Source organism: Microcebus murinus, chromosome 19, assembly GCF_040939455.1.
Source record: "Microcebus murinus isolate Inina chromosome 19, M.murinus_Inina_mat1.0, whole genome shotgun sequence".
In the NCBI taxonomy this organism is placed as follows: Eukaryota; Metazoa; Chordata; class Mammalia; order Primates; family Cheirogaleidae; genus Microcebus; species Microcebus murinus.
Genome location: NC_134122.1, coordinates 25911484 through 25938099, shown reverse-complemented (window position 1 = coordinate 25938099; position 26616 = coordinate 25911484). Strand labels below are relative to the sequence as shown.

The window sequence follows — 26616 nt, the reverse complement described above, 5'->3', positions numbered from 1 at the left end:
CCTGGATTTTGTGAATGGGGTAAAAACCCATGAGAAAAAGCTCCCACGCAGCCCCGACAATGCCCCCCCCATTTGTTTTCTGAGCATAACTTCAGGTTAATTATTTATAATGGGGCTACAAATGAAGTGTTAGGAGTAGACAGGTTTCTTCTTCTAATTGTCAGGTTTCTGAGAAAGAGCCTTAGCCTGCAGGGGTTTTGTGATTGCAACAAAAGAAAATATAAAAAGGTAAAGTGTGTTTTGGCCTGGTCAAAGAAACAGCCAAAGTACTACTGAGAATTAAAAGGAAAAATTAATTCCTTATAATTAGAACATGGAAAGAGAGAGAACATGGAGGAAAGATGGTTTCTGTGAAAGTCCTCATGCTACTTGGCCCTAATCTGATTGGCCTACAGCTAGAAACCCCAGAGAGCCGCCCACTAAGTCATCTGCCAAGTGTGGGGTAGGTTAGTTGTTGATTCTGAAGATGAAACAGCAGAAGCCAACCTTCTGGTGGGAAATCCCAGGGCCAGGAAAGGGCCTGGAAAAGGTGTGGCCATGAAATTAAATTGAACTTTGGTTTTCTAGAAGACCACACATGTGACACCTATTTAATTTCTAGCCACTTTTCTCTTGTAGGAGCATCTTCCAATATTTCCCCGGTTGCTTCTTACTTGGGCAATGAATACCCAGCCCTTGAATCATTCACACCACACATGATTAGGATGGAAGAAAGAAAAAAAATAGGAATAAAAAAAGAAGCAGCTTCCAAATAGTCCTGTTTTGCCACTCGCAGAACATTTGGGGGGAGAAATTCTAATGGTATTAGCTAAAATGTAATATGAATGTTACCTGTTTATTTATGTACTCCCTTGTCCCCAAACACCCCTGACAACTAAGAGCTGACATGTTTATCAGTTTAAATCCCAGGTATTCTTCCTTTGAAGCCAAATGTGGCATATATAGGCCACAATGAGAAGTTCTGTAGAGAGAACCTGATTTGTCTAACTTGATCGTTGGAGGATTTTTTGCCTCCCATCCCACCAGGGGGGTTTGAGTTTCTGTGAATTCTGAAGCACATTTTTGCTTTCCCACATTGTACTTCGTGCATCTCAGAAAGACTTATTCATTTAGGTGTGAAATTTAATAACAGTTACATTTAATTATAGACCTTGCATTTGCCTGTCATGGAGGATAGAAAACAAAGTGTCCCATAGAAAACCCAGGACAAGGACTGACGAAGAGGCCGTGACCCTCAGGCCAAGAAACCACTGAATATTGCAGACTTGAAAAGATGTCAAAGCAGGGAGGGGCCGCATGGTGTGACTGCACCTCTCTTCTGGCATCGTCCACCCAACCACTCACCCCTATGATCCCCCAATAGAGCAGGCACCATAGGGCACATGACCAAGTTGGAAAATGTTGCTTGTGACTTTTCCTGTGCCAGAAGCATATCTCCCCACTTTCTTTCCCTGGTCAACTCAACATGCTCAAAATGTAGTTCAAGTCTCCCCTCTTCTGGGGAGCCCTCCTGGAGCGTCTGCTTCTGAAGGACTAGATCTCTGCTCCAGAGAAAGGAGAGAATGGTCCAATGATGTAACTGTCCACCCTGTGAGCACACCATCACAGGATGCATTCAAGTGGAGGCAAGAAAAGATATGCCTGAATTACAGTATTCCAGAGTCACTTCCAGCTCCTACAATTGCCTGGCTAGAGTGTAGTGGCATCCTCATAGCTCACTGTAGTCTCCAACTCCTGGGTTCAAGCTATCCTCCTGGCTCAGCCTCCCAAGTAGCTAGGACTACAGACACGCCACCATACCAAGCTAATTTTTTTAATTTTTGTAGAGATGGGGTCTCACTATGTCACCCTCCTGCCTTGGCCTCCCAGAGTGCTGGGATTACAGGTGTGAGCACAGCCTGCATTTTCAAGTTAACAGAATTAAAGGCCATTACCAGATCACAAAAACTGGTCCTCAAACAACATTCCATCCTGCAAATTGTGGAGGGAAATAGCAGTGAAAGTTGCTGAAACTGATGATGAACAAACCACTCTGATGGAGGATCAGAGAGGGCCTGCCCATGCAAGGATGTGTAGAAGTGGAATCCTTGTACACTGCTGGTAGGGATCTAGCATGATGCAGCCACTCTGGAAAACACTTTGGCAGTTCCTCAAAAAGTTAAACATAGAATGCCCATATAATTGAGCAATCCATTCCTAGGTATGTACCAAAAAGAAAGAAAAAGGTGCTCAAAAAAATGCATGTAGACACAACTTTATAGCAGTATTATTCACAATAGTCAAAAGGTGGAAACATCCCGCATGTTCATTAACAGATGAATGCATACACAGATTGTGGTATACAAACAATAGAATATTTCCACAAAAAGGAATAAAGTACCGACACACACTACAACATAGACAAACCTTCAAAACACTATACTGATGCTGAGTGAAAGACGCCAGTCACAAAAAGCCACCTGTTGTACAATTCCGCTCATATGAAATGTCTAAAATAGGTAAATCCACAGAGACAGAACGCAAAAAAAAAAAAAAATAGTAAAGAGCTGGCTCTATGTGGGGACTTCTCAAAAACACCCCGATAGGAATATTTAGTGCTAGAATGTGGAGCCAGTGTCCCTGATAACACTCTCAAATCAATAAAATTGGTGGTCTCCAGGTTGTAAGAATATACTTCTTTACCCTCAAGAATCAATTTACAAGGGAGAGGACTAAATGTTACTCCTTTATTAAGTTCTGCTTATTACACTACCATCAAAAATGGAATCCCTGTATATGTCTGGTTGAATCCTAAAAAAAAAAAAGGAATCACCAGGTTAGAACTTAGCATTTATTGCATTCCTACTGCATACCAAACACTTTCCTTATCAGCATTCATGTGATCCTTGAGACTTTATGTGTGTCTCATTTTTCCTGGGGTTTTAGAACCAGGCAAACCCTCGGGGTGAACCAGGAGGCCCAGAGAGGTGATCCTCTGTGCACGGTCACATAGTTTAGGACCTGAGTCCTGGCTCCATTTGGAGGCTCCTTTTCAAAGCATCAAGGTACAAGGAAGACAGCTCAGGAATTTGCTAGAAAGCAGAAAAATATTATATGAGATTTGAAATCTTATGGGAAGGACTTACAACCTAGACGGCTGAAGCACAACAGTACGCCACAAAAAGTTCACCTGTGAAGTTATTTATAAGAGTAGCTATATCCCATTATGCTTAGTTTTCACTGTGCTTTTGTCCCCCTCAAAGAAATAAGCCAAATACAAACAGGCCATTCACAAGAGATGAAACGAATGATTTTAAAATTCAACATGAAGCCGGCAGTCATGTGCACATGTGCCAGGAGTATGAACTGATGAAACCCTTGAGAAGAGCAAATTGATGATATCATTATAAAGTCTTTAAACTGTTCACACCCTTTCACCCAGTAATTTCCCCTTCTAGGAATTCATGCTAAAAAAAAATACAGAAGTACAGATCATTTTTTATGTCTTGGATGGTAATCAAAGCATTATCTATAATGGAAAAGTAGAGAAAGCCTAGTCCGACAGTAGGGGGGTACAGGTCAGTAAGTTGTTACACAAATCCAGACAATGGCCTATTATATAATCATAAAATGACCTTAGTGATATGGAAAAATACTTGTGAGATAATATTGTTTGGAAAGCAGTATAAAAAAGTCATAGGCAGAAAACAGAATAGTGGTGACCAGGAGCTGGGGGCGGGAAGGAATGGAGAATTAATGGTTTCAGTTTGGGAAGATGAAAAGTTCTGGGAGTGGATAGTGGTGATGGTTACACAACAATGTTGTATATAGTGCCACTGAACCAAAAGGTTAAAAATGGATAAAATGGTAAATACTATGCTATGTATATTTTTACAACAGTAAAAAAGTAAGATAAAAAATACATATGTAATATGATCTAACCACATAAGAAAAAAGTTAAATATAAAATATTACCAACAAAATAGACCAAAATTATAACATTGGTTACCATTTGGTAGGAGGTCTATAGATGACTTTAATTTTCCTTTCTCTGGCCGGTGCAGTGGCTCACACCTGTAATCCTAGCACTCTAGGAGGCTGAGGCAGGCGGATCGCTCAAGGTCAGGAGTTCAAAACCAGCCTGAGCAAGAGGGAGACTCCGTCTCTACTAAAAAAATAGAAAGAAATTAATTGGCCAAGTAATATATATAGAAAAAATTAGTCAGGCATGGTGGCACATGCCTGTAGTCCCACCTACTCAGGAGGCTGAAGCAGTAGGATTGCTTGAGCCCAGGAGTTTGAGGTTGCTGTGAGTTAGGCTGACGCCATGGTACTCTAGCCTGGGCAACAAAGTGAGACTGTGTCTCAAAAAATAAATAAATAAATAAATAATTCTTCTTTCTCTATTTTTCTGTATTTCCTATATATTCTGTGCACACATAGTATTCAGAAAAAAATAAGCTTTCATGTTTTTTGTTTTTTGTTTTTTTTGAGACAGAGTCTCACTTTGTTGCCCAGGCTAGAGTGAGTGCTGTGGTGTCAGCCTAGCTCACAGCAACCTCAAACCCTTGGGCTCAAGCGATCCTCCTGCCTCAGCCTCCCAAGTAGCTGGGACTACAGGCATGCACCACCATGCCTGGCTAATTTTTTCTATATATATTAGTTGGCCAATTAATTTATTTCTATTTATAGTAGAGATGGGGTCTCGCTCTTGCTCAGGCTGGTTTCAAACTCCTGACCTTGAGCAATCCACCCGCCTCAGCCTCCCAGAGTGCTAGGATTAAGCTTTCATGTTTAAATGAAGCCTAATTGAACAAAGGAAGGCTTGAAGTTTCCACTGTAGTTTTTCTCCACAGTTAAAGCAGGCATGTTAAAAAATAAAACACACCAATGTTCACAAATATAGAAACATCCCTTAGCGTTCTTCTCAGAGATGAGAAATTGTTCTATAAAACAATTTTTTAAAAACGAGCATTTAAGAAAAAAAATCACAGTAAGTAAAATCCATGCGTGTTTATAGTGTCTTGATTTGTCTTCATATTTTGGTTTCGCCTGTTCTTACTCTCTTTAATTCTCCCATGAACTTAGAAGACACAGCCACAGTGCAGCTACAATTTTGCCTTTGCTAATAACTTAGTTTATGAATGTTATAAATATAACTGATTTGTAAAGGAGAAAGCACATTCTTGGCAAAAATGGAATGTCTCCTAAGATGGGCTTAATTAAAACAAAATACTTTCTAAATAAAATATCTCATCAGAACACATGAAAATTTTAGAAGTTGAACATGACAGAGTAGGCTTAAAGGCATTAAGAATAGTTAAAGCAAACATTTTTCTTTGTACAAGTCCCAAAATATGTCTAAGAGTGCACAAAAAGTCAAGACCACAGAACAAAGACTCTCTGCTTGAAATTTTAATATGCACATTAAAAAGACCAAGAAATACGACTGTAATCTGGGTGAGATTAGACAAAACCAGGAAGGTGATAAAATAACAGGAGGAAGTGCCTTTCAACATAAGAATTTTCAGTTTTATTCAAGAGACCTTAGCTCTAAAAAATGACAGTGGCAAGTAGCCATATTCAAGGCAAAACTTAATGGTTAAAAGACATTTGTAAAAGTTATTTCCACTTTCCCACTTTGAAAAGGCTTTCTTTGTTTGCTCAGTTCAATATGAAGTTTTACTACATTTTCCAGAGTGATCTTAGTCACATACATTGTGCAAGTAACAGAAACTGAAGTTCTCCCACTGGAATTCCTGAAACAGATGTGACTTTGAGTGGCTTCTCTTGGAAATCTCATATTCCAAATGATCAGTTAAAAACAACCTCTGAAGAACACTGGCCTTTAAAATGTATTTGCCAAAAATCAAGCATTGCATTTTAAGTCTAAAGTTTTATCTGCTCTGTTTGCCAACACTTAGAAGGTGAATTTTTGGGAAACGTTGGCTTGGTGAGCAGGTATTCATGTTCCTTCTTAATAAGCCCCCAAGGGACTCACCAAGCCAATATTTTTGGGTTGTTTACCCACCCAAGAGCTGCTGTGTGATTGAATAGCCTGTAGGATTACATTATATTTCATTTTTCCATATGCCAATATACTTGCAAAATTTTAAATGGCAAATGTTGCAATTAAACATATCACTTTTAAACTTTATATCTGGGATTATCGGGGCCTGAAAGGGTTTACATATAATTTCTCATAGATAGGTGGCCTCAGAGTATTTACATGTTTCCCAAGTAAAGAATCTACTTTCTGTTTCCAAATATATCAAACACTTTGAGCTTTAGCACATTCTTTACCCCTTTATATTCCAGGAAGGGTGGGCTAGGTTAAAGTGATGTAAAGTAACTCATTATAGTGACTTACATTTCCCTAAATTGTGTATCTTTTAATGTTGTGATTAATCGCTCCAGACGTTAACTAGAGACGCTTGCCCTTGGGAGTCATTGTAGGATCCAAGTAAGGAGGGTGAGGTAATAGGGCCATGTTCGGGTTTTAGAAAGATCAGTGTGGGATACAGAAGGTTTGGAGAGTCAAGACAGGAGATAGAGGGGGGAGGGGGAACATGGGCAATATATGTAACCTTAACATTTGTACCCCCATAATACACTTAAATTAAATAAAAAAACAGGAGATAGAGAGACAAATGTGGAATGTGCTGCAAGTAAACCATAAATGGCCAGAGAAGATGGTGCAAGTGCAGACTGACAGGGAGAAATGGCCAGAGTCAGCAACACATCTGAATGACAGCATCATTACCACTGTTCCAGGTACTCCTAACACACCACCCCAAAACCTGGAGGTATAAAACAACCATTTTATCATGTTGATGTGTCTGTGAGTCAGGAATTAACACTGGGCACAGCAAGGGTGGCTTGTTCCTGCCCCACGATGTCAGAGGTTTCAGCTAAAATGACTCAAAGGCTGGGAGGGGTGAGGGTAACTTGATGGCTGGGGGCTGAAATCATTCGGAGGCATCTTCACTCACGTCCAGCAACTGATGCTGATTTTCAGTTAGGGCTGTCAGCCAGAACACCTACACGTGACCTTCCTCATGGCTTGTGCTTCCTCACAATATGGCGGTCTTACGTAAGGTCTCATACATGATGACAACTAAGGGCTCCACGAACAAGCATTCCAGCAAACAAGGCAAGAACTTCATAGCTTTTTATGACCCAACCTTGAAAGACATCAAGTGTCATTTGTGCCACATTTTATCAGTTAGAAATGAGTCATAAATCTGCCCAGTTTCAAGGTGGGGGTGGTATTGGATTCCATCTCTCAATGTGGTGATTAGGTTCTAGAAGAGTGCACAGGAGAGGAGATATTCTTGTGGCCATCTTCCTTTAATACAATCTGCCACATTCATCAACCATGTTCTCTGTGACAAGTGCTAGTCATCGGGCTACCTCTACCATCCTCATGTAATCCTCATGATGACCAGGAGACAGGTATTATCCCATTTCACAGATAAGTAAACTAAGGCTTAGTGAGGTTGAGGGACTTGCTCATGTATATTAGGTCAATGAGCTAAAGATCCAAATGCAGGTGGTTTGACTCCAAAGTCAGACTTCCTCTCACCCATGCTCCCATCATAAGTGATTATTGAGGGTTAAGGATGGGAAACAAAGAGACCAGGGACAACTGGGACATTGATGGGACATTAACGAGGGAGGAAATCATGGGGAAAGAGTGGGCTTTTGTGGTAGGGGAGACAATGAGTTGCCTGGGACAGAACTAAATATCTGCACCAGACATGTCCAGAGAGCCAGGACGGGAGATGGAGGCTGAAGGGAGAGGAAACAGCTGAGCACGGAGGTGCAGAGGGCATCCAGCCGTTGGTGAGAGCTGGCTGGAGAATGGGGCACTGGGCTGAGATGGGCGCCTGGGTTGGGAGGTAAGGGTGGGGCCGTGTGCTGAGATGATGGAAGCTGGGCTGGATGAAGAGCCCAACAGATGCAGATTGTCCTTGCAGGACCACAAGTCTGATAAAAAAAAAAAAAATCTATTATCTGAACACATCATGCTAAGTGAAAGAAGCCAGACAGAGGTCACATATCATATGATTCCATTTATAAGAAATGTCCAGAGTTCGTAAATCTAATAGAGAAGGAAAGTAGTGGCTGGAGGGAGGGGAGATGGGGCATGTCTGCTTAATGGATACAAGGTTTCCTTTTGGGATAATGAAAATGTTCTGTAACGAGATAGTAGTGATGGGTGTACGACATCATGAATGCACTAAATATCACTAAAGGTAAATTTTAACATGTGTCCTTTACTACAATAAAGAAAACTATGATCACATAATCCATATAAGGGAAACATGATAAATTAGACCTCATTAAATTTAAAAAACATTTGCTCTGAGAAAGCCCTTGATAAGAGAATGGAAAGATAAATTGCAGACTGGGAGACATTATTTGCAAATCATGTATCCAACAAAGAACTTGTATCTAGAATATATAAAGAACTTTCAAAACTCTACAGTTAAAAAAAAATGAGCCATTTGTGTCAAACAAATGGAAAAGCAGTAGTAGGAAAATGGCTCCTCCATGGCTCACTGTAAGGAGAAGTCTGTGCGATTATCTAATGTCCATGTCCCTGATTAGAGCCCATAAATGCAGGTACTGGGACGGTCTTGTTCACGAGTGTGTAGCCCAGGGCCTAGCACATAGTAGGAGCAGAATAAATATCCAGTGGCCAGGGCCAGATACAGGCTCACACCTGTAATCTTACCTCTCTTGAAGGCTAAGGTGGGGGGAATCACTTGATGCCAGGAGTTGGAGACCAGCGTGAGCACCTGAACAAGAGCGAGACCCTGTCTATACAAAAATTAGAGAAATTAGCCGGGCATGGTAATACACACCTATAGTCCCAGCTACTCAGGACGCTGAGGCAAGAGGATCACTTGAGCCCAGGAATTTGAGGTTGCAGTCAACTATGATGACACCACTTCAGTCTAGCCTGAGCAACAAAGCCAGATGCTGCCTCAAAAAAAAAATATATATATATACATATAGATAGATAGATATTATTCAGTGAATGAATGAAATGACTGAGTGTGAACAGGCCTGGCACAGTGCTAGCAGAGAGCAGGCACCAGGTAAATGCTGGCCAGTTGTGGCCTGAAACATCTAAAGCATTATGGCTGGAGAATCTATTGAATATAGCTTTCTAACACCCTCGCTTCAGACCACAGCAACAGGGAAAGAGTAGCATATTCATTCATTCTTTCATTCAGCAAATACTTGTTGAATGCCTAATATGCGTCAGGCTCTGTTCTTAGCAGATGAAATCCATCAAAGATCGAAACAGACGACAATCTCTGCCCTCATGGGACACAATTCTGTATTATCTTAAAAGCGGATAGGCATTATTCACAAGAGCCAAAAGTTGGAAGCAAACCCAAGTGTCTACCATGGATGAAAGGGCAAACAAAATGTGGTCTGTCCATATAATGGAATATTATTCTGTCTTAAAAGAGCAGAAATTCTGACACATGTTACAACATGGACAAACTTTGAAGACAAAACGACAAATACTGGATGCCACTTCTTTGAGTTACCTCATATATACCTTATATGCTTCCACTTATATAAATGCCTAGAACTATCAAGTTCATAGAGACAGAAAGGAGAATGGTGGTTGCTAGGGCTAGGGGAGAGGGAATGGGAAGTTAGTGTTTAACTAACTAAGGGGACAGAGTTTCTGCTCTGCAAGATGAAAAATGTTCAGGAGACGGATGGTGGTGATGGTTGCACAACACTGTGAATGTGCTTAATGCCACTAAACTGGTCACTTAAAGATGGTTAAAATGGTAACATTTTACCTTATGTTTATTACATCACAATTTGTTTAAAAAGATGATAAGGGCTGTGAAAAAAGGGATCTAGTGAGCAAGATTTACCATTTTAACTAGGGATCTTGTGAGCAAGATTTACCATTTTAACTAGGGCAGTCAGGGTCCTTTTCATATTTTTATTCATATTCAATTGATAGGAGGGTTTTTAAAACTGCTCTTTGGAGATAGAATTGCATTATAAACTACTGTGCAATTGTGAGTACTATTGGAGCAAAGAGGATAGTTTAATTTCCCTGCTTCTGTTATTCAGAATAAACAGAGAAAAATATTCTAGATATTCAAGAGCTGTGCCTTACATGGCTGAAACATTTTCCCAAGCTTTTCTATTGGAAATATGTATATTGGGAAATCATACCACTGTCCTAACTTGACAAATATACTATACTTAAATAATTTATTTAATTTTTTTTTTTTTTAAAGAAAGTGATTAGGCACAAAGACTTGAAGGGGTAAGGGAGTGTGGGCCACATGGACTCCTGGGGAAAAGCTGGGAGATGCAGGACGAATCTCCCAGCCTGATTGAGCTTCCAGAAGGGCCCAGACGCTGGTGTGGCTGGAGTGAGTAAGAGGAGAAGGCAGGAGAGGTCAGATAGAGAACAGGGCACAGATGACGCAGGGCCAGGGAGGCACTGCTAAGACTTTGGTTTATAATCTGAGTCACAAGGGTAGCCAAGAGCTTTTGTGCAGAACATCAGATCAATTTTGACAAAGTGGCAAAGAAAAGATCCCAGAACTCTGTTCTCAGGGTGAATGGTAGCTTGAAACCAGGAGTTGTTTTTCTCTGCTATTTAATTTACACCAGGAATAGGAGGCCCCTAGAAGAAAACTGCAGGGAGGGGATTACAGACTATTAAAAGTTTATCGGCCGGGCGCTGTGGCTCACGCCTGTAATCCTAGCTCTTGGGAGGCCGAGGCGGGCGGATTGCTCAAGGTCAGGAGTTCAAAACCAGCCTGAGCAAGAGCGAGACCCCGTCTCTACTATAAATAGAAAGAAATTAATTGGCCAACTGATATATATATAAAAAAAAAATTAGCCGGGCATGGTGGCGCATGCCTGTAGTCCCAGCTACCCGGGAGGCTGAGGCAGAAGGATCACTCGAGCCCAGGAGTTTGAGGTTGCTGTGAGCTAGGCTGACGCCACGGCACTCACTCTAGCCTGGGCAACAAAGCGAGACTCTGTCTCAAAAAAAAAAAAAAAAAAAAGTTTATGAAAATGTAATAGGTCATTGGTCCACATTACTAACTTCTCAGTTAAAAGCATGAGCTCAGTTAAACTTGGGAGTTGTCTTGGCTTCTGAGATACTGAACAACAACCATCTAATTCAGGAAGATAAATGCAAAACATAAGTGAAGCATAAAATACACTGGGAACTGGCCTGCCTTTTCAAGTGAATGCTTTCACCATGGTTCTAAAGTCTTGTATATATAACTGGACTATTCTGCAGATGTTAAAAAGTAGGAGCTAAATCTCTACCAACCCCTGTGGAAAGATATTCCATGATACATTGTAAAATTTTTTTTAAAAGCAAGTTTATCTGCCTCAAGTTTAGGACTGTTAAGGGAAAAAAAAGCAAATTCAAAACAGTTTGCCTATGATCCCATTTGGGTAAGAAAAAAGTATTTACATGAATGTCTTTATATTAAAGTTTAAGCATAAGATAAAACTCTGATGAAGAGTTAATATAGTTAGGTCTGTGCTAGAATGACGGAGAACTTTCACATTCTGTATTATATATTTCTGAACTGTTGGAATCTTTAAATAATGAACATGTATTACCTTTGTAATCAGAAAAGGGAGTAGAGATTTCTTTCAGATAGAATGTCTATCCAGGTGTGGTAGCTCATGCCTATAATCCTGGCACTTCAGGAGGACAAAGTATGAGAATTGCTTGAGGCCAGGAGTTCAGGACCAGCCTGTGAAGACCATATGAGACCATGTGAGGCCATGTCACTGCAAAAAAAAATTTTTTTAAATTAACCAAGCATGGTAGTGCATACCTGTAGTCCCTCCCAGTTACTTGGGAGGCAAAGGTGGGAAGATCGTAAGCCAGTCACAAAAAGACAAACACTATATGACATTCCACTTATATGATATCCCTAGAGCAGTGAAATTCATAGAGTCACAGAAAGTAGAATGGTGATTACCAGGAGTCAATAAGAGAAAGTACAAGGAGTTGTTTAATGGACAGACTTTCAGTTTTGCAAGATGAAGAAGTCCTGCAGATTGGTTGCACAATAATGTGAATATACTTACCACTATTGAACCATACATGTAAAAATGTTTAAGATAGTAAATTTCATGCAATGTATTTTTTTACCACAATTAAAAGAAAATATATGGGGGCAGATACAAACTTCCTCAGAATTGAGAAAACCTGTCTTCATCAAAATTTTAAAATATTTCTTCTGGCTGGGTGTAGTGGCTCACACCTGTAACCCCACTCTTTGGAAGGCTGAAGTGGAGGATCATTAAGGCCAGTTGAAGATCAGCCTGGGTAACATAACAAAACTCCCATCTCTAAAAAAGATTTAAAAATTAGTCAGGCATTATGGCACACACCTCTTATCCCCACTACTTGGGAGGCTGAGACAAGAGGATCGCTTGAGCCCAGAGGTTTGAGGTTACAGCAAGTTATGATCACACCACTGCACTCCAGCCTGGGCAACAGAGCGAGAGCCTGTCTCTAAAATATACATATATACGTGTGTGTGCATGTATAGATGCAAACTTAAGATATATTTTACCACTTTTTAATGTGAATGAATTATTTTCAACATATCCTTCAATTTGTTATGTCAAAAACAAAGTTACAACAACATGGTACTGTTATAAAAGTAGACACATAGATCAATGAAACAGAATAGAGAACCCAAAAATAAAGCTTCATACCTACAACCAACTGATCTTCAACAAAGTAGCTAAAAACATACAGTGGGGAAAGGACATCTTGTTCAATAAATGGTTCTAGGAAATTGGATAGGCATATGCAGAAGAATGAAACTGGACCTGTATCTCTCACCATATACAAAAATTAAATCAAGATGGATTAAAGACTTAAATGTAAGATCTGAAACTATAAAAATTCTAGAAGAAAACCTAGGAATAACTCTTCTGGACATTGGCCTAAGCAAAGAATTTATGACTAAGACCTCAAAAGCAAAGGCAACAAAAACAAAAATAGACACATCAGATTTAATTAAACTAAAAAGCTTCTGTACAGCAAAAGAAATAATCAACAAAACAGACAACCTGTAGAATGAGAGAAAATCTTTGTAAACTATGTATCCCAAAAGAAATAATAGCCAGAATCTACAAGGAATACAAACAACTCAAGAAAAAAATAACCCCATTTAAAAGTAGGCAAAGGATGTGAACATTTTTCAAAAGAAGACATACAAATGGCCAATAAAGGTATAAAAAAATGCTCAAAATCACTAATCATCAGATAAATAAAAATTAAAACTACAACGAGATACCATCTTGCACCAGTCAGAATGGCTATTACTAAAAAGTCAAAAACCAACAGATACTGGTTTGGAGAATGTGGGGAGGATTTGAGAATGTGGAGAAGAGGATGCTTATACACTGTTGGAAGGAATATAAAGTATTAAAACCTCTGTGGAAAACAGTATGGAAATTTCTCAACAAACTAGAACTACCATTCAATCCAGCAATCCCACTACTGCTTATCTACCCAAAGGGAAAGAAATCATTATATCCAAAAGATAACTACACTTCTATGTTTACTGGAGCACTATTCACAATCACAAAGATATGGAATCAACCTAAGTGTCCATCAACAGATGATTGGATAAAGAAAATGTGGTGCATGTACACACACACACACACACACCATGGAATACTACCCCGCCATGAAAAAGAATGAAATCATGTCTTTTGCAGCAACATGGATGGAACTGGAGGTTGTTATATAAAGTGAAGTAACTCAGAAACAGAAAGTCAATTACTGCATGTTGTCATTTATAGGTGGGAGCTAAACAATGTGTAGACATGGACTTAGAGAGTAGAATAATAGACATTGGAGACTCCTAAGGGCAGGAGGTTGGGAGGGGAGTGAGGGATGAGAAATTGCCTAATGGGTACAATGAACACTATTCAGGTGATGGTTACAAAAGAAGCCCAGACTTTACCACTATGCAATATATTCATGTGACAAAATTGCCCTTGGACCCTCTAAATCTATTTTTCAAAATGTTTCTTCCTGCAGATCATATTGGGCAGAAATTTAAAAAAAATATTCCACCATCCAATCTGATAGATTTATTACATAATTCAAGATATGTATATGTACCACTGTTTCACAAAGTGTAGTCTATGAACCACCTCGGGTGTCTGAAAAGATGGATTCCTAGGTCCCCCTCAGCCGTTCCTGGGGATTGGACTTGGCCGTCTGTACTTTGTTAAGCATTTCCAGTCATTCTTATTTGAGAACCATTGGTACAGTTTATGCAACTGAAGTTAGGGAACCCTCCAAATAAAACAAACATTTTTCATGGTTTGGAATACAAAACTAGGGAGTTAACTAAAGTGACAATGACCTTATGTAATGTTCTGATGTTAAAAGAGCACAAAGACTTCCAAATGTCAAATACAAAAATGAATCCTGGGAGAATAAAAGTCCCCAAAGGGCAATAATTTACAAACCCTAGATCTAGGAACTTCAGTGAAGTTCATTTTCATTCATTTAATTTCATGAATAACAGCTGCTCTGGCACATAAAGATGAAAATGTTTCCTTTCTGGCTGCTTTAGAGTATTAAAAAAAAAGAAAGGAAAAAGAAAATGCTACAAGATGTGGGGACATTCCAGTTATGATATCTGCCATTATCTCATTAGTTCCATGGGCCAATTGGGCCCATCAGTCTGCCAGAAGCAGCCCACATGTCCATGTGCAGATGAATGGAAAAACAAATTGTGGTATGTCCATACAATAGAATATTATTCGCCCCCTAAAATGGAATGAAGTACTGAGACATGCTACAACATGGATGAACCTTGAACACATTATGAAAGTAGCCAGACACAAAATATTGTGTGAGTCCATTTATATAAAATATCCAGAATAAGAAAACCTATAGAAAAAGAAAATAGATTGGTGGTTGCCAGTGAGGGGGAGAAATAGGGAGCAAGTTTTTCACGGGTACAAGGTTTCTTTTGGGGTGATAAATGTTTTGGAACTAGATAGAGGTGGTATCTGCAAAACATTGTGATTGTATTAAATCCCACTGAATTGTTTACTCTGAAATAGTTAATTTATGTTATGTGAATTTTACATCTATTAAAAAATACTTAAAAACAATATAATGAAAAATAATTAGGAGTGCAAATTAATCTCAGTATCATGATCAATTGGAAAGATGTATGTGGACTGGGAAAAACAATTTGTTTAAGGGAGGCAACTGCTTGCACCTCAACCCTCCCAAACTGAAATTAAACCCATGTCTTTAGCCCTAAATAATTCCATCAGACGTCAAAGCTTAATTTAAATTAATTTCTCTGAACTTCTCCTCCTAGTTTTATTTTAAATGCAAAATAGAAATAGTTATAGACATATACCAATCGCTTATTAAAAGTTGAATTCTGTTTGCAAACATAGCTGATCAAATCAGGAAAGTTGACTTATTTATCAATCATACCTCCATACACCTGAGGAAAAAAACAAAAAAAGAAAGAACTGAAGGAATTGAAGAACCCAAACTCCAGTAAGCAGAAAGCACAGAAACTAATTACTGGGCCAATAACACAAGTGCCATGTTAAGTAGTTTTTGGGTCTCACCACAGGCCTCAAAGTTACTGTGCTAATAAAGGGAGTGACTCTCTTAAGGCCCATTTATGAGTTGTCTGAGATCTTCAGCACCACAAGAAGATGTGGCTGGTGAGGGGGAAGCTGGGCCAGCCACCCGGGAAGCCCACTAGGAGGACCCACACACTTAAGACTTACAAAGGCCCCCAGATTTTGCTGGTTGACCAACTACATCCATTTTTATTTTTAATTTTTACATTTGAAATTCATTATGAACAGAATATATTTATTTCACATACTTCAGATTCTCACCCTTGACTATTTGTCATGAATCTTTTCCTCATAGTATTGTCTTTTTTGTTTGTTTGTTTTGAGACAGGATCTTGCTATGTTACCCAGGCTGGAGTGTAGTGGTGTAATCATAGCTCACTACAGCCTCCAACTCCTGGGCTCTGGCGATCCTCCTGCCTCAGCCTCCCAAGTAGTTAGGACTACAGGCATGTGCCACCACACTAGCTAATTTTTAAATTTTTTGTAGAGATATGGAGTTTCACTATGTTGCTCAGGCTGGTCTTGAACTCCTGGTGTCAAGCGATCCTCCCACCTCAGCTTCCCAAAGTGCTGGGATTACAGGTGTGAGTCATCCTGCCCGGACTTGCTTTGTCTTTAATCACTAATGCTGGCACTGATGCCAACAACCAGATCGGAACTTTAGCCTGAAACATTCCCCACTGCCTCTAATGTACACCCATAGTATTTAAGACACACTGGCATTTGGGATTAGCAACCATGAGGCTGAAAATCAGGTTTTAGTATTAATTTTAACCAGACTGCTAGCTAGAAAGCTTTTTAAAAAAAAAAGTCTTAACATTATTAGAGCTAGCTATTATTTTTAATCTGCTATTAATTAGTATTTCAATGAACTGAAGTTCTCACATAGGCAATGACGGTGTACTGCCAACGGTATCTAGCATCCTCTGAGTGCCAGGCACAGGGCAGAGTACTTTGCATACATTAGCACCTGCAATCCTCCACTCTAACCCTAACGACAGAGACATTATTAATAATATTTTATAAAGAAGGCAGCTGAGGGTCAGAGAGGTTAAGTGCCTTGCCATGGTCACACAGCAGGAAGTTCTGGGGGCAGGATTCAAACTGTGGTCTGGGGCCAGGCACAGTGGCTTATGCCTGTAATCCTAGCACTCTGAGAGGCTGAGGCACGGTGGCTCAGTCCTTCAGCTCAGGAGTTCAAGACCAGCCTGAGCAAGAGTGAGACCCCATCTCTACTAAAAATAGAAAAATTAGCTGGGTGTGGTGGTGTGCGCCTATAGCCCCAGATCCCCAGGAGGCTGAGGCAGGAGGATCACTTAAGCCTAGCAGTTTGAGGTTGCTGTGAGCTAGGCTGATACCAGGGCACTCTAGCCCGAGCAACAGAGTGAGAGTCTGTCTCCAAAAAACAAAAACAAAAACAACCCCTGGTCTGAATGATGCCCAAGACTTCCTACTGAGCCCTGTCCTTGGAGCATCATACTGGCTAAAGGAAAGAGAGAGAGAGAGAGAGAGAGAGAGAGAGAGAGAGAGAGAGAATATTATTGTGATAAAAAACACATATCATAAAATTTACCATCATAACCTATTTTAGGTGTCAAGTTCAGTGGCATTAAGCACATTCACATTGTTGTATAACCAACATCACCATCCATCTCCAGGACTTTCTCCTCTTCCCAAGCTCAAACTCTGCACCCATTAAACACTAACTCCCTTTTCCCCTCCCCTAGCCCCTGGCAACCAGCATTCTTCTTTCTGGATAAGTGGGATTATATTTATACAATACTTGTCCTTTTGTGTCTGGTTTACTTTACTTGGCATAATGTTTTCAAGGGTAGGTTTGTTTTCTAAGTTAAAAAGCAATTTCACACATTTCCCGAAAGGAAGTACCCTGTTTACCTGTAACCTTTAAACACAAAGCCTGACTCTGGGCTTATGGCCACTGGAGTTGAGGGAGGCCGAGACCTGCCCCCCTAAAACTGTGGGGAGAGCCCTGGGGCCAGCTGATTCTTAAAGACACAGAATCGGATCAAACCTACTGAGCTAAGCAGCTGGATGTATAGGGTTGATCCAAAAGAAGTTACAGGACTATTTCCTAATATAACTTAAATTTGGGGTGATGCAGTTTTGGGTCAGGTATGTGCTATTTATTATTGATGAAGATAAACTTTCTGGCAGAAAAAAAAGAAAAATCTTGCTTCCAGTAAAGAACGCACTATTCATGGACATCCATAGCAATCGTCTCTTTTTCTTCTTTTCTTCTCTCACCCTGAGAGGTTCCCTGAACAGAAGTAGATCGCCTGCATTTACCAGATTTGAGCTGTTTAACAAGTGGCTATTTTTGCTAATCTTTTGGATTAGTCTTTATAACTGCCAAAGAAACGCCGACTTAAAAAGGAAATGTTTCTGCCTTAGAACTTCTACTCAGTTGAAAATAGTCATGATCGGTTAAAAAAAAGAATGCTGCATAAGTACCCAAACAATTTATCTCAAAACTGGCCCGGAGGGCTAAAAATAACCTCTAAACAACAAAACCTGGGCAAGGCCCAGTATAAGAAGCTAGAGCCAACAGATCCTTTGGGAGGTGAGGCACCTCTGGGCTAAAGGGCAGATCGGCTCTTGGCTTACTTTGATCTGGTGCCAGGATCAACGCTGACGCAGAGATCTATTCCTATGGTTGCAAAAGTGCAACAGAGCTTTATAAAGCTTTGGGTGGCAAAGCACTAAGATGTATGACGTCAAGAAGTCTTCCCTGGGCTGGGCGTGATGGCTCGTGCCTGTCATCCTAAAACTCTGGGAGGCTGAGGCAGAAGGATGGCTTGAGGTCAGGAGTTTGAGACCAGCCTGAGCAAGAGTAAGACCCCATTTCTACTAAACATAGAAACAAAAACTATCCAGGTAACTCAAAATAGAAAAAATTTAGCTAGGCGTGGTGGTGCATGCCTGTAGTCCCAGCTACTGGGGAGGCTGAGGCAGGAGGATCGCTTGAGCCCAGGAGTTTGAAGTTGCTGTGAGCTAGGCTGATGTCATGGCACTCACTCTAGCCTGGGCAACAGAGCATGACTGTCTCAAAAAAATAAATAAATAAATAAATAAAAGAAGTCTCCCCTGGGCAGTGTTTTCAGTTGGAGGGAGGAGTTAGGAAACAAATGGGGCAACTCTTAGCGTGCAGAGCTGACGTGGCCCTGGCAGAATGTGTAGTTTCCCTGGCTCTCATCCCCAATGCTGACGACACTTGCTGGCCATTGAGTCAAACCAAAACCACCCCCACGCATTTCCAGATGCTCCCTGGGGGTCAGTACAGCCACCCCCTACTAAGAGCCACTGAGCTGGCGTGTTGGCACACAACTCAGCCTGGCCAGCTCTCATCCCAGTACTCCCTTTATTTCTCCCCTTGAAGTGGCTACAGCATGGGCTTAGAGTTTACACTAAAATAGCTTTATTGAGATATAAGTCACATACCATACAATTCAACCATTTAAATGCACAATTCAATGACTTAGTATATTCACAGAATTGTGCAAACATCACCACAATTAATTTTGGAACATTTTCATCACCCCAAATAGAAATCCCATTAACCTTCAGTCATTGTCCTCTCCAGTCATTGTCCTCTCCCAGTCCCATCCCAACTCTAGCCCCTGGCAATCACTAATCTGCCTTCTGTCTCTGTAGATTTGCTTATTTTGGACATTTCACATAAATGCAGGTATACAATATGTAGCTTTTTTTTTTTTTTTTTTTTTGAGACAGAGTCTTGCTCAGTCGCCTGGGCTAGAGTGCCGTGGTGTCAGCCTAGTTCAGAGCCACCTCAGACTCCTGGGCTCATACAATCCTCCTGCCTCAGCCTCCTGAGTAGCTGGGACTATAGGCACGTGCCACCACACTTGGCTAATCTTTTCTATTTTGAGTATAGACAGGGTCTCGCTCTTGCTCAGGCTGGTCTCGAACTGCCAACCTCAAGCGATCCTCCTGCCTTGGCCTCCCAGAATGCTAGGATTACAGGCGTGAGCCACCACGCCCGGCCTATGTAGCCTTTTGTGTCTAGCTTCTTCACTTTGCATAATGTTTTCAAGGTTCACCTGGTGGTAGCATGTGTCAGTACTTCATTCCTTATTATTGACGAGTGTCTTAGTTCAGGCTGCTATAACAAATTATTGATATCACAGACTGGGGGGCTTAAACATCTATAATATTTCCCACAGTTCTGGAGGCTGAAAATCTGAGATCAGTTCCAATTTTCTACATCCTCGCCTACACTTATATTATGTCTTTTTGATTACAGTCATCCTAGTGAATGTGATCTGCATTTCCCTGATGGCTAATGATGTTGAGCACCTTTTCGTGTGAGTTGGTTATATATTTGACTAGTTTGTTGTTCCCCATTCTTACTGCAAGAGCAGATGAGTACAATAGCCAACAATTCCTCCCCCTGGGTGGCTTTGTACTCGTATAAACTGGAAATATTGCCTTGTCCCTCAAGGCTAGAGAAGGAAATGAAACTAAATTGGCCTGGCATTCAATATGTGGCTGTCACTCAATCCTCTCACTTAATCTTTCCAACAAGTCTGGGAGGGAGATGGTATAGTCTGGATTTTGCAAATAAGAAAACTAAGGCTAAAGCCAGGTGTGGTGGCCCACGCCTGTAATCCTAGCTCTCTGGGAAGCTGAGGCGGGAGGATCGCTTGAGGTCAGGAGTTTGAGACCAGCCTGAGCAAGAGCAAGACCCTGTCTATACTAAAAATAGAAAAAATTAGCCAAGCATGGTGGCGTCCACCTGTAGTCCCAGCTACTCAGGAGGCTGAGGCAGGAGGATCGCTTGAGCCTAAGAGTTTGAGGTTGCTGTGAGCTAGGCTGATGCCACGGCACTCTAGCTAGGGCAACAGAATGACACTCTGTCTTCAAACAACAACAACAAAAAACAACTAAGGCCAGACTGCTTAAGTATCTGCATGAATGGTCAGCTAAAACTTAACCCGCATCCATGTGGCTGTTTTCCTTGTGATCCTCCCCCATGGGCCTCTGTAGCAACAATGTAGAAGGCAAGAATGTTGGCCGTTTTACAGCACACTCTCTAGAAGCACCAAACAGTCCTTCAGGTGCCCATTTTTCTGACAACCAGAGAGAGCTCAGAAACAGAAGTCCCCGGTCTGCAGACATTCCTAAGAGTGAATTGCCTCTTGGGTCCAAGGGTGTCATAGTCAGCTCAGGCTGCTATAATAAAATACCACAGGGTATTTTACAAGGTGGCTTAAACAATAGAAATTTCTCAGTTCTGCAGGCAGAGAAGTCCAAGATCAAGGTGCTGGCCAATTTAGTTCCCTGGTGAGGGCTCTCTTCCTGGCTTACAGACAGCTGATTTCTTGTTGTGTCTTCACATGGCTCTGTCATTCATCAGAGCAGGCAAACTCTAATCTTTTCCTCTTTTTATAAGTCCACTAATCGCATCATGGGGGTCCCACCCTCATGACCTCATCTAAACCTGATTACCTCTCAGAGGCCCCACCTCCAAATATCTTCACACTAGGCGTCAGAGCTTCGACATGTGAATTTTGGGGACACAAAATATTCAGTTCTTCACAAAAGGTTAAGGTCTATAGCTGGGGAAGCGAAGCGTGGGAGGAGGTTGGAGACATCCCACTCTCAAGAATAAGAGAGAGAGAGAGACTGAGAGGGCCGAAAGATCTTCCCATAACCAAATCAGAAAGGAACCCAGGGGCCACTGGGCACTTAATCTAGGTGGATCTCACAAGACCTCAGAACCTTTGTTATTTCTCCTTAAAAATTAAAAAAAATTTTTTTAAAGAGTAGAATTAATATTTTATTGTCATTTATAATCAGGTGGCAGTTGGATATGTAGTCTCCATACTTCATACGTTTCATAAATAAAAAAACTACAAGTTTTAAATAGCCGATGGCTAATAAGAAAACATGATTAGACTAATTATTAATGGTGGCTTCAAGCTTTTCCTTATTAGCTCCAGAAAATTCACCCATCTTTTGTCCTTTTTTTAAAAGCTGGAAGGTTGGCGTGCATCTAACTTCAGACTCTGAAGCAACATCCTGACAGTCATCCACATCTACTTCGAGGGACAGACACCACATTGGACCACTTTTCCAATGAAAAGAAAGAATGAAAGAAAGTCTTGGTCATCTTGCAAGGTCTACACCACGTGGCTGAGACGTCAACTACTACAAGTTTATCTCTGGCAGCAGCCAAGCCTTCCGGAAAAGCAAAATTGCTCTTGATCTGCTTCACCATCATGGCTACAGGGATCTGATGAGTGACTATAACTGATGAAATGGATCCAAAGCGCCAGACCAAGCTTTAAAAAAAAAATCTTACTGTGACAAAATATACATAAGACTCTCCATTTGAACCCTTGTGTCAGTGTGCAGTTCAGTGGCATCAAATACATGCACAATGTGGGCAGCCACCACCACTGTCCATCTCCAGCACCTGTTCATCATCCCAAACTGAAGCTCTGTCCCCATAAACCCCAGCTCCCTGTTTCCTCATTTCCTCTTTCTTGCCAGTTCTTGTTCTTTGCTCTCTTCACAGTAATTACAGTGAAACTTTTAATAGGATCAACACTTACACAGTATTGGGGATCACAAGAAACTGGGGCAGCTGCACCTACTTTGCAGAAGGAAACCTCAGGAAATAAGAGCTGGTGCTGGCAGCTGGGAAAGAAAAGGAAAAGCAAGCTGATCCCAAGGGGTCAGGAAGGAAAAAAGGGAGAAAAAAGGGGGCCTGTCTGCAACAAGGGGGAGGACCCGGTGCCCCACGGAGTCAGACCTTCTGCAGGACTTGGGAAGCCTCTGGAAAAAGCATCAGGGTGCAGCTTCCCGGTCCCGTCACCACTGCCTACGACACTTTCATTTTCACTCTAAGTGTTCCCAGTAATTTGCTGTTCAATTTGGTAGAAATACACCCACTTAATAGCAAATCCAATTAATGTGGATTTTCCCCATTTGTCATGCTAAGTAACTAGGGCTTTGCTTACATGAAAACTTATAATGAATTACTTACTCCAAGCAGTAGAGCAAAACCTGACTGTAATTTCTTATTATCAGCTTGTTTTCACATTTTATTTGTTTTAAACAATTGGGTCATGATAAGGTTCTTTCTTGGGCAAAGAACCAAAAAAGAAGGAAAAGCTACTAGAACTAAGGGCTGCAATAGGAGTGGGTGACTGGCCACAAAAGAGAGGACTTGGTCTTTGATAACTTGGTGAGGACAGTGGCTGCCAGTCATAGCACATGACAGTACCAGACTTCTTGTCTGTCTGCTGCTTACCAAGCAGAGACAATGAATGGTTGCATGCATTTGAGCCTGGGGGCTTCTGAGCCTGTGAGTTGGGAGGACAAGGGGTTCAGGGGTCCTGAGTTCGCTGCCCAGGGTGAGTGGGCAAAATCATACTTCTCCAGTCCAGGAGTTGGATCTCAAAGATTTATCTTGCAAAACGTAGCTCCTCATGCAGGCCTGGTTGGCACACTATAGCTACTCAGCAAACCTTTGTGAGCCAATTAGGTAGGGCTGAAATGAGGCGCCTGTGATAGAAGCTTCCATCCAATCCAAGGAGCTGGAACTACAGTCAGCAAGTTTCTGAGAGCCACTTCCAACACCTTCTGGGATGTCTCCCTAGCCCCAGAGATTATCTCAGCACTTACACGCAACCACACATTAATGATTGGTTTGGGTCACTTACCTTTCCAGCCTGCAGATGCTTGAGATCAACTTCTATCTTGCTCACCTGTTTATCTTCAGAGCCTGGCATGTCATGAAATGAATAAAGACATCCGGTTCTTACCACAAATCCTGGAAAAGTAAAAGTACTATTGCGGAATATTTCAAGCCTTGGCCTGCCTGCTCTGGTCTGCTGTATGAGTCCCAAACGCACGTGGGGCCCACAAGCCAAATTCTGTTGCCTGCTCTAATCATTTGAAGGAAATGAATGTGTTTCCCTAATGAGATGACCTCAGTGCTTTGATGAACCCTACCCGGCCCAGGATGGTGTCCAAGACGGTGGAGGACATCATTATTAACATTTAGCCATACTTTGTTCATGAAACAGAAACACCCAAGAGCATCCAACTCCAGCCAACCTAACCTCTTCTGCTGCATCATGTGGAAGAGCATGCTCTGCTTTCAGACTGAAGAATATCACTTTATAATAAGCACATTCATGTTCTATTGTGAAATAGGACCAAGAAGGAATGCCCTTCCCAGTCTATCTCCAGGGAACTTCAGACTTCACAGTCCTGGCAGGAAAACATCTACTTCCTGCCCATGACTGTAAGATGCATTATGTCACATGGGGAATATGTTCCAAATCCTATTTTTGGCAAAAGAGGCAACATTGGAGGCAATGGGGGCAGAGGGCACCAAGTCCAGCCTCGAGCTGAAAGGAGCTCAAGGGCTCCTCAGTAAGCCTGCGGTTCTAGGGGGACAAATGCTTCAAGACCTGCCTCCATGCCTGACGGGTCTCTGCTGTCACATTTCAAGACCCCCAGTGGCTTGAGTTGCTGGGGTGGGGATGGGGTTGCTGTACAGGATGTTCTCATGAATCATCCCAAGTTCCACGAACTGTCCTGTTATCAGAGCCAAGGTTAAGATGTAAACTTGAGTATGCATTTCCTTTGGAGTGTGATAAAGGGGTTGCACACTCTTGAACAAGTGACACGCTCTGGCAAGAACGTAAGAGAAAATGAAATGTTTCAAAAGGTGCAAGACTGAAAGAGACTTTACAACCAACCGATACTTGCACGGTAAAGTGCTTAGGCTTCCAAAGGTTATGCATTTTTTAAATACACAAAATCATATAAAATCAAGGCAAAGAGAGGTCACCACTCACTGAGAACCTCCTAGGTACCTGGCACTGGGCTAAACTTTTACATCTTTTACTCAAAGAGAACTATGAAATCCCTCGTGAATAAGATAAAAAGTGAGAGGGCCAAAGACAATCCCTTTCTGTAGAGCAAAAGCTTAGAGAAAATCATGTGCAAACTCATGATCTTTTTTCCCACCACTTTAAAAGAATGGTGTTTTTGTCTTACACTGATGGAGGGATGATTAGGAGTGAAAAAAATCACACACTTTAATAAATTAAAGTAAGATCTTCATATTCTAAAGAGGCAAAATTGTCACAAGTATGTCTATAAGGTCTAGCAGGCTGTCGAATAGAACTCTCAGTGATGATGGAAATGCCCTTTGTGTGCACTGTCCAATACAATAGCCACAAGTCACACATATAGCTACTGAGCATTTGAAATGTGGCTAGTGTGAGAAACTGAATTTTAAAGTGTTTAACTAAAATTTAAGCTGTTATATATAAGTATATATAATTTTTATTTGTCAATTTTAAAAATTTTTTGTAGAGATGGGGTCTTACTATGTTGTCCAAGTTGCTCAAGCGATTCTCCCACCTTGGCCCCTCAAAGTGCTGGGATTACAGGTGTGAGCCACCCTGTCTGGCCTATTTGCCAATATTTTAAAAATAAATAAAAATGTTAAGCCATCCCAGGTGGTTAAAGGCTAACTGTATTGGGAGGTACAGGTATACTAGCTGTAGATTCATTAAAGATCATTGTTTCTTTGAATCTGGGACCATCGGTGGAAAACTCTGAGGTGGACATGGCCAGTACAGCTTGAGGTTAGTGGAGATTCAAGCAAGAAGTGGAAGGTACAACTTTCTTCCTTGAAGTTCTCATCAACATTAAAAAGTTAACAGCATCGTCCTCTTTAGGAACAAAGAGAGGTCTTGATTCTTTGACAAAATATTTATCATTTTCACAACCAGAAAATTGAATATCAGTATACCAGCACTTTTATAACAGCAAAAATCCTTCCATTTCTCCCTTTGTGTTCCTTATACCTTGATCCTTTCCGAACTGCTGAGCTCTATGAGGACAGGGGGCATGGTTTTATTTACTGCTCTATTTCCAGCACCTTCTAGGATGCCTGGTATACAGTAGGCACCCAATAAGTATTTGCTGCCTGTTGAGTGACTATCTTGAAGTGACAAGGAACATGGCATGAAGAATGAACTGTGTTCACTGAGCTGTTCAAATTCCGACTCTGCCAGTCCCGAACCATGTGACCTTGCCCCCATGTCTTCAGCAGGAAAATGAGAGCCAGGATTGTTCTGAAGATTAAGATAGTGTACACCCAGCAGCTTCAATGCCTGTTCACACTTAGAAGTGAGGGCTCAATGGATGGCTATTAGCTATTAGTTAACTGTCTGATTGCAGATGGAATATTCTTAGGAGTTATGCCACTAATGACAGTTTTTCTTTTAATAAAACATCTTAAAAGAACAGTAAGGGCTGGGCATGGTAGCTCATGCCTGTAATCCTAGCTCTTTGGGAGGCTGAGGTGGGAGGATCGTTTGAGGCCAGGAGGCTGAGGTTACAGTGAGCTATGATTGGGCCATTGTGCTCTAGCCTGGGGGACAGAACAAGACCCTGCTTCTATAAAACAAAACAACCACAGCAAATATGGGGGAGAACCATGTGCATGAAGATATGAGCTTTACCACAAAAAGATACGAGTTTTATAATAAACGCATACCAGGTTTTGTGATATTGCAAAATGTTTTGTTTTTTTGAGACAGGGTTTTGCTCTGTTGCTCGGGCTAGAGTGCACTGGCATCATCACTCACTGCAGCCTTTGACTCAGGGACCCAAGCAATCTTCCTGTCTCAGCCTCCCAAGTAGCTGAGACTACAGGCACAAACCACCATGCCCGGATAATTTTTTCTATTTTTAGTAGAGCTGGGGTCTCCCTCTTGCTCAGGCTGGCCTCAAGTTATCCTCCTGCCTCAGCCTCTTCAGTCTGAAAGCAGGTGTGAGCCACCGCCTGATCTTGCAAGATGTAATGAAGGAGTTTGACTATTACATGTCTGACTCAAGCAGGAGAGAGGAAGCACCATCCTAGCAATTTTTCCACAACAGACT

The 26616-nt window shown here is 41.3% G+C and overlaps 1 protein-coding gene and 1 pseudogene across 2 annotated transcripts in view; both read right to left on the bottom strand.

Moving 5' to 3' along the window:
* The window catches only part of CYTH3 (cytohesin 3), a 137119-nt gene extending 113429 nt beyond the window's left edge, over positions 1-23690 (bottom strand). The window contains exons 1-2 of one of the 2 annotated variants that reach the window (XM_075995281.1): positions 23370-23690; positions 22257-22341 (exon numbers count right to left, since the gene is read on the bottom strand). The gene's annotated coding sequence lies outside the window, so the exon portion shown is untranslated. Of the gene's footprint in view, positions 1-22256 lie in introns of both variants that reach the window. The other variant, XM_075995282.1, reaches the window with a different exon arrangement.
* LOC142862435 (thioredoxin pseudogene) lies at positions 19683-22246 on the bottom strand (annotated as a pseudogene).
* Positions 23691-26616: the final 2926 nt, after the last annotated feature.